At 42.5% G+C, this 6,000-nt stretch overlaps 1 protein-coding gene across 4 annotated transcripts in view; it reads left to right on the top strand.

Annotated features, from left to right (window-relative positions):
- col16a1 (collagen, type XVI, alpha 1) overlaps positions 1 to 6,000 on the top strand; it is a 78,537-nt gene that overhangs the window by 7,745 nt on the left and 64,792 nt on the right. The window lies entirely within an intron of this gene.

Below are 6,000 nucleotides of genomic sequence, written 5' to 3'. Positions count from 1 at the left end.
CCTTTATTGCCTAAAGCAATACTATTAAAAAAAGTTGTAAACAGGATGTGAATCCTCTGACACGTGTCTGTCTGTGTGGGTATGTGCCCTGTAAGTATGAAGGCCCCAAGGCAACACAGAAAAGAGCGTAATTACACCCTGCGTGTGCGACGCTGGTGGCTTTTGGTAGCTGCGTGGTCAGGCCGTGGCAAAGAGGCGTGTGTGTTTACCATGTGCGGTTTTGTTCCTCTTTATGATCCGTCAGTCATTTGTGGTTGTGTAGTTGTATAGAAGAAACATGTTTGCATGCATGATGAAACGCTAGCTCGACTGTTTGTCGGTGTCAGGGAGAACGTGCATGTGTTACCACGTGTAACCAGGTGCATAAGGTGTGCGAGAAGGACACAGAAACCCCAGAAAACAAGCAAGAGTGAAGAAATGTCTTTCCTCGTTTCTTTCTTTCTTTATTTTGCTTTCAACTGCCGTGCTCCCTTATCGCACTGTCAGTATGTTCTCGGGCCCGGATCTGTGATATCACTTGGGGGGCCGAGCAATCCTCCATAGCTGGCTGAGCTCTGAAGGGAACTTTGTGGAGGAGTGGGACCCCCTTGGGAGGCCCTAGTCGGAGCATTTTAGATGAGACTGAGTCAGCTCGCAGCTCCCCTGAGTCCTTCCCTCCAGTGGTTGAAAGAAAGTGCTTTCTCAAGTGCAGCAATAATACTTAGTCCCAGCAAGCGTCACATGCACACACACAATTCCTCTGACTCGTCCAAATCACTGCTTGCTGGTAATTTCCTGACATTGCAGCAGGAAAGCAGGTTTAAGTAAAACTAGTGTTGAATAGTCAAGCTGGAGTACTAGAGTCTAACCAGCAGAGTCCACATAGTTAAAATCAAAATGCTGACATTCTTCACCATAAAGTATTGACAATATCTTTCTTCCTTGTGTCATGCCTACTTGCCATGTTTTTAGTTTCTGCCTTTATCTCGTTTCCCTCCTTTGTGGTTTTTACTGTGTTAGGACTATTTTGCTGTTATACTATAGGTCCTTAAAATCAGTGCTGAGATATTCTGAGTGGTCCCCTATATCCTGTGATGCAAGCTAATTTTTAGCACATAAATGTGAATGTGAACTGTATGCTTTTCACATTCAACAGATACTGGACACATAAGGAGGATTTTAAACAGATGTGTTAGACACTGCACCGTCATTAAAGCACCACATTAGGGAGTATCCATTGCTGATCACCTTATAAAATTGAGCCTGTTTGTGCATCCAGTGAACTTGAAGTTTCAAGGGGCCATTCAGAATGTGACTGCTGGGCTAGTTTGTAGTTCGAGCCCTGATTGTTTAACTGTGTTCTGCAAGGGGGAGTTAAGAAAGCAGTGGGATACTGGATTACGTTCAAGTACTGAACAATGCACGGATATGATCATAATAGTCATTATTTACCTTTCACATTTCTTTACGCACATGCACGTACAGGATGCCAAACATTATTTAATCTGAATTGTCTGGGTTTATTGCTGTGCATAGCGTGTAAATCTGCGTCATGATTCAGTTTATATCTGTGTGTGTGTGTGTGTGTACTTGTGCGAGCATATGAAGTTGAGCCAGAGGCCTACAAGGGGAAAATGAGTGAGCTCATCTCCCCGCAGTGCTGTGTTTTAAGTCTTTCCACTCCTCTGTACTGCAATTTTATCTCTGGAAAATAACCAGGAATGCTCTCTATCGTCTGGCTCGTTTGCCCGACAGGGCAAGTAAGACGCACATCGTCTCCCTCTGTCATTTTTTGTTATATTTTTTTTTATTACCACCATCATTTAGCTCTTTCCTTACAGGTTTACTGTACATTTATTGTGTTAGACTATCAAATACATCACCCAGTATGTCTCTTTGCTTCCTATATGTTCCATGTCTTTAATCGACCGAGGAAGTGGAAGACTACCTCTGAGCCTGACTTTCTGCTGATCAGCAGCCTGGTCCAATTATCTTGCAATGCCACATTGTAAGGCACATTCAATAAGCACCACGCGATCTCTTATTCCAAACCACACAGCACATACTCTTGACACCGTGAGCAGACTTGTGACCTCCTTCCTCCGAAGAAAGTACCCTGCCAAGTCTCTGCTGCTCAGAAGACAAAACTAAAACACAGGCCTGACCACAATGAGGCCCTGGTAGATAAGGCCACTGCTACTTTAACCTTTGAAAGTTTGTTAAATATCACTCACAATGCAAAAAAAGGTCAAATGCAACTTATTTTTGCTGAAATATAATAGCAGGTCGGTGAAAGTTGAGTGAATAACTGTGCACTTGCGCATAGTTCCGTGTCATAATGAATGCCTCAAGGGTATGAGCCTAAACTTGCATTTGAATTTTCTCACTGTCTGTATATTTGGAACATTAAATCATCCAGGTGTGATCCTTGCCTGACACGTTTGTACTTTTTAACCCTCCAAGCTAAGTGTAAGCATGTATACATCAAAAAGTAGAGTTTTACCTCACTAAAGACCTTTACATGTCTTGAATTTTTATCTTTGGCAATGCGGAGACCTGAGGGGAACACTCTCAGCAGTGTGCTCTGTGACTGCCAGTGTAGTATCATTACCTGCTTTGGCAAGGCTCAAACACAACCCATCAAAGAGGAAGTGAACCCAGCCAAGACCATCCAATCTCTTTAAGGCTACATGCAGCTACTAGCAGGATCCTGGAGTGGCAGTCATACTTTGTGCTAATTAGCTTGTCAACAAGCAAATGCTTTCATTTGATCACAGCTTGAGAGGAAATGGGGTTCAAGTTCCGTAGTGGGTCCACTGCCAAACTGCCTGAGTATGCTACAGTCCACTAAAAAATCATCGATCCTTTGAGTTATGTGGAAGTAGTTTGTTTCTTCCTTGAATGAAAGTGCAGATCAAACGGTTTAGAAAGTATGCACAGCATTTATAGCAATAATGTTTAACTAGTTACCTCAAAATAACAGCGTTTGTTCCCCCTCCTCATCCTTTTATCTGGAATACTGCATTTATTATTAGAGAGCTATCCATAAATTAGCCTATCCATTAGCCTAATAATCCCTCATAGTAAATCAAAGAATTTCTGTATGTGTCTAACCGGTGATTTGATCTACTTGTTTAGGACCTATAGGGTGAGGGTGAGGTTGAGGTTGCGTTGTGTCGCTATTGCTAATAAGCATGTTTAGAATGGACACTCTCCTAGCTGTGAGTCATGAGAAAAGCCTCTCCCAGTGTATGTGTTCTGGAAAGGGTGTTACGTTCTCTTTGTTGAAAGATTTTTAAAGCACTGAACAGTTTATAGACTCTGTTAGCTTTAACTTTAGCAGCCTTAGCTGTTATTAGTGTAATGCTAATATGTTAGCATGTTAGAGCTTCAAGTTAGCAAGTTAAAAATCTTTACATTATGCAATCAGGACACAGCTAGCACAATTTAGTGCTGCCAGTAGCAGAGAGGAAGATAACTCATTTGCTCTATGGTGACTTTGAATTATGTAAGGACTCAGTCACACAGGCCTAGAAACTGGTTGTCAGCTTCCAGTATGACTATATGGACCGCTAGCATACTATATTCGCAGTATAGTGAAATGTCGATAATTCAGAAACCTGTCAAGATAGTTGTTTGCAAGTGCCTTAGTCCTAGTTTGCTAACATATAAATAACATTAATTCATGCTAAGAAAGAACACTGTGGATATGATGACTGATCGAAAAATACAGAGTTCATAAGGAGGTGCATTGTCTTTATGGCTCTAGGGGAACTTTGGTGGAGCATGAGGAAGTCAGAGGTGGTAGAGAGGTATGTGAGGGTGGTGCAGAATATAGATGAGGACAACGAGACAGCAGTGAGGTGTGCAGTAGGGTGACAGGTTGAAGATGGGGGTGGGATTATAGCAGGTATCAGCTCAGAGCTGTTTCTTATTTGCAGAGGTGTTGGACATGTTAATAGCCGAGGTCAGGTAAGAGTCTCTGCAGACTTTAATGTCTGCAGATGGCATTGACATGACCTGTAGTGAGAGTAGGGGGAGCCTGGAGAAGTGGAGGTATGCACTGGATAAAAGAGGGATGCATGTGTGGGAGGGAAGCAGGGGAAATGGTGAAAAAAGGAGTAGAGGTAGTGAAAGTGGATGAGTTTAAATACCTAACTTCAACCGTTCAAAGCAATCGACAGAACACAAGAGGGGTGAAGAAGAGAGTGCAGGCAGGTTGGAGTGGGTGGAGATGAGTGTCGAGGTTGATTTGCGGCAGACGGATAGCAGAAAGAGTGAGAAAGAATTTGGAAGTGGTACTGACAAAAAGACAGAAGGCTGAGTGGAGGTGGCAGAGTTAAAGATGCTAAGATTTGTAGTGGGAGTCACCAGGAGGGACAGGGTTGGAAACGAACACGTTAGATCTATACGTCTCTAATCTATATGGTCTACTTAGGGTTTCTTTTTACTCAAATTCTAAGTTGCTGAAGGCTGTTGTGCTTTAAGCATGCTGAAAGTTGAGCATGCCCGTGAAGCTTAGGTATCCTAAAATTGTCACAGGAGAGATAAAAGCTTATTTTTTTAATCCTAAAAGACACCCCTTCAAACTTAATTTCTTTATCTTGCAATATAATACATTTAGCTATTCTTAGTGTTACCTCAGAAAAAGCAAACTATAGCCTGGGGAGTGCTGGTCTGGGTGTAGTGGGGTAAGTTGCTTTTCCTGAAGTGACACTTCACACCTTACATTACCTGTTATGTTTCCACTTTCTCTTTTTTTCTCTCTCTGCTCTCCTTTGTTCCTCCCTCCTCATCTCTCCACCTTCTCCTCTATTGCGCTGTTTAACTTTTTATTGTGCTGCCCGTTTGCCTGCAGCCAGGGTCTCTCCACTCCACACCTGACAAAACCTTCATCTCTATTCCGTCTGATGGAACTGCGGCAGTGATGAAACCAACCCCCACGCAAAAAGCGAAAGGGGGGAAAAAAAGAAAGCAGCCCAAGCAGCAACAAAAAGCAGATCATACCATGTCTTGACTTAAAAAAAAAAACTCTCAGTGGGAGATATAAAGATACACTCTTTCTGTGTGTGTGTGGATATGCGTGTGTGTGCTTGTGAGGCTGCACAGTGCACTTTGTGCTGAGTTGGCAGATTAGGCTTCAGGATGGAGAATTCAAATTATGAATACAGCATGTGTGACTGTGCGAGCGAGAGAGGGTGCGAAGGCAGGATTTAAGAATGAGTGACAACATCAGAGGGCTGAGAAGACTCTGAAGCAGCGCTCGATACCTTCTCCACCGGATCCGATGTTCGGAAGTCACCTCCAACACGTCTGATTTCTTTTACTTTTAATCTCAAGCCTCTCTTAGCGTGCCGCAACATTGCTGCATGACATCTCTTTTCCGCGGCTTGATTTGTATTTGTTGACAGCAATAAGAAAATGACACACTGGTGGGGGGCTCACGGGACAAAATGTGCTGCGCTTTGCAGTACAGTCATTTGTATTTTGGAACCAAAAATGGGCAAAAAACTGCACTGCGTAAAGTGATGATCTTGATAAAAAGTGAAAAAGTGATGAACAGCTAAAAGGGATTTAATTCTTTTCTCTTTTTTTTTGAGCTGGCCTCCGTGAAATTAAATTCCAGGGTCTTGATTAAAGTTGGTTGGTTGTTATTATTCGAGGAATTATATTCCTCTATTTCACCCCGTTTTGCTGTGAGCCTTGATAAAGCTGCATTTTGCTTGGAAACATACACAGTATCTTCGGATTGCACGCTTCAAGGCAATACTCCCTGAAGCGCGCTGCCCGTTTCATCAAAAAGACATTCCCTAGGACTCCAGAGAGTAAGGCCCTATTTGCACAAGATTAGTATTGCTGTGTTGTTTAATGTGATTAAACTCTTACATCTTTGTTTGTTGTGCAGCTCTGGAAAATTGAACTTTGTGTTAATGTCAGTTTTACTGACATTAATATAAATGGTTGAGTTTCCTTAATGATAGCAAAAGGTTCCTTACGTAAAAAGGAATAACGTATCCAACC

Source organism: Oreochromis aureus, linkage group 22 (genome assembly GCF_013358895.1).
Source record: "Oreochromis aureus strain Israel breed Guangdong linkage group 22, ZZ_aureus, whole genome shotgun sequence".
In the NCBI taxonomy this organism is placed as follows: domain Eukaryota; kingdom Metazoa; phylum Chordata; class Actinopteri; order Cichliformes; family Cichlidae; genus Oreochromis; species Oreochromis aureus.
This window is presented reverse-complemented; position numbering and strand designations above follow the sequence as displayed.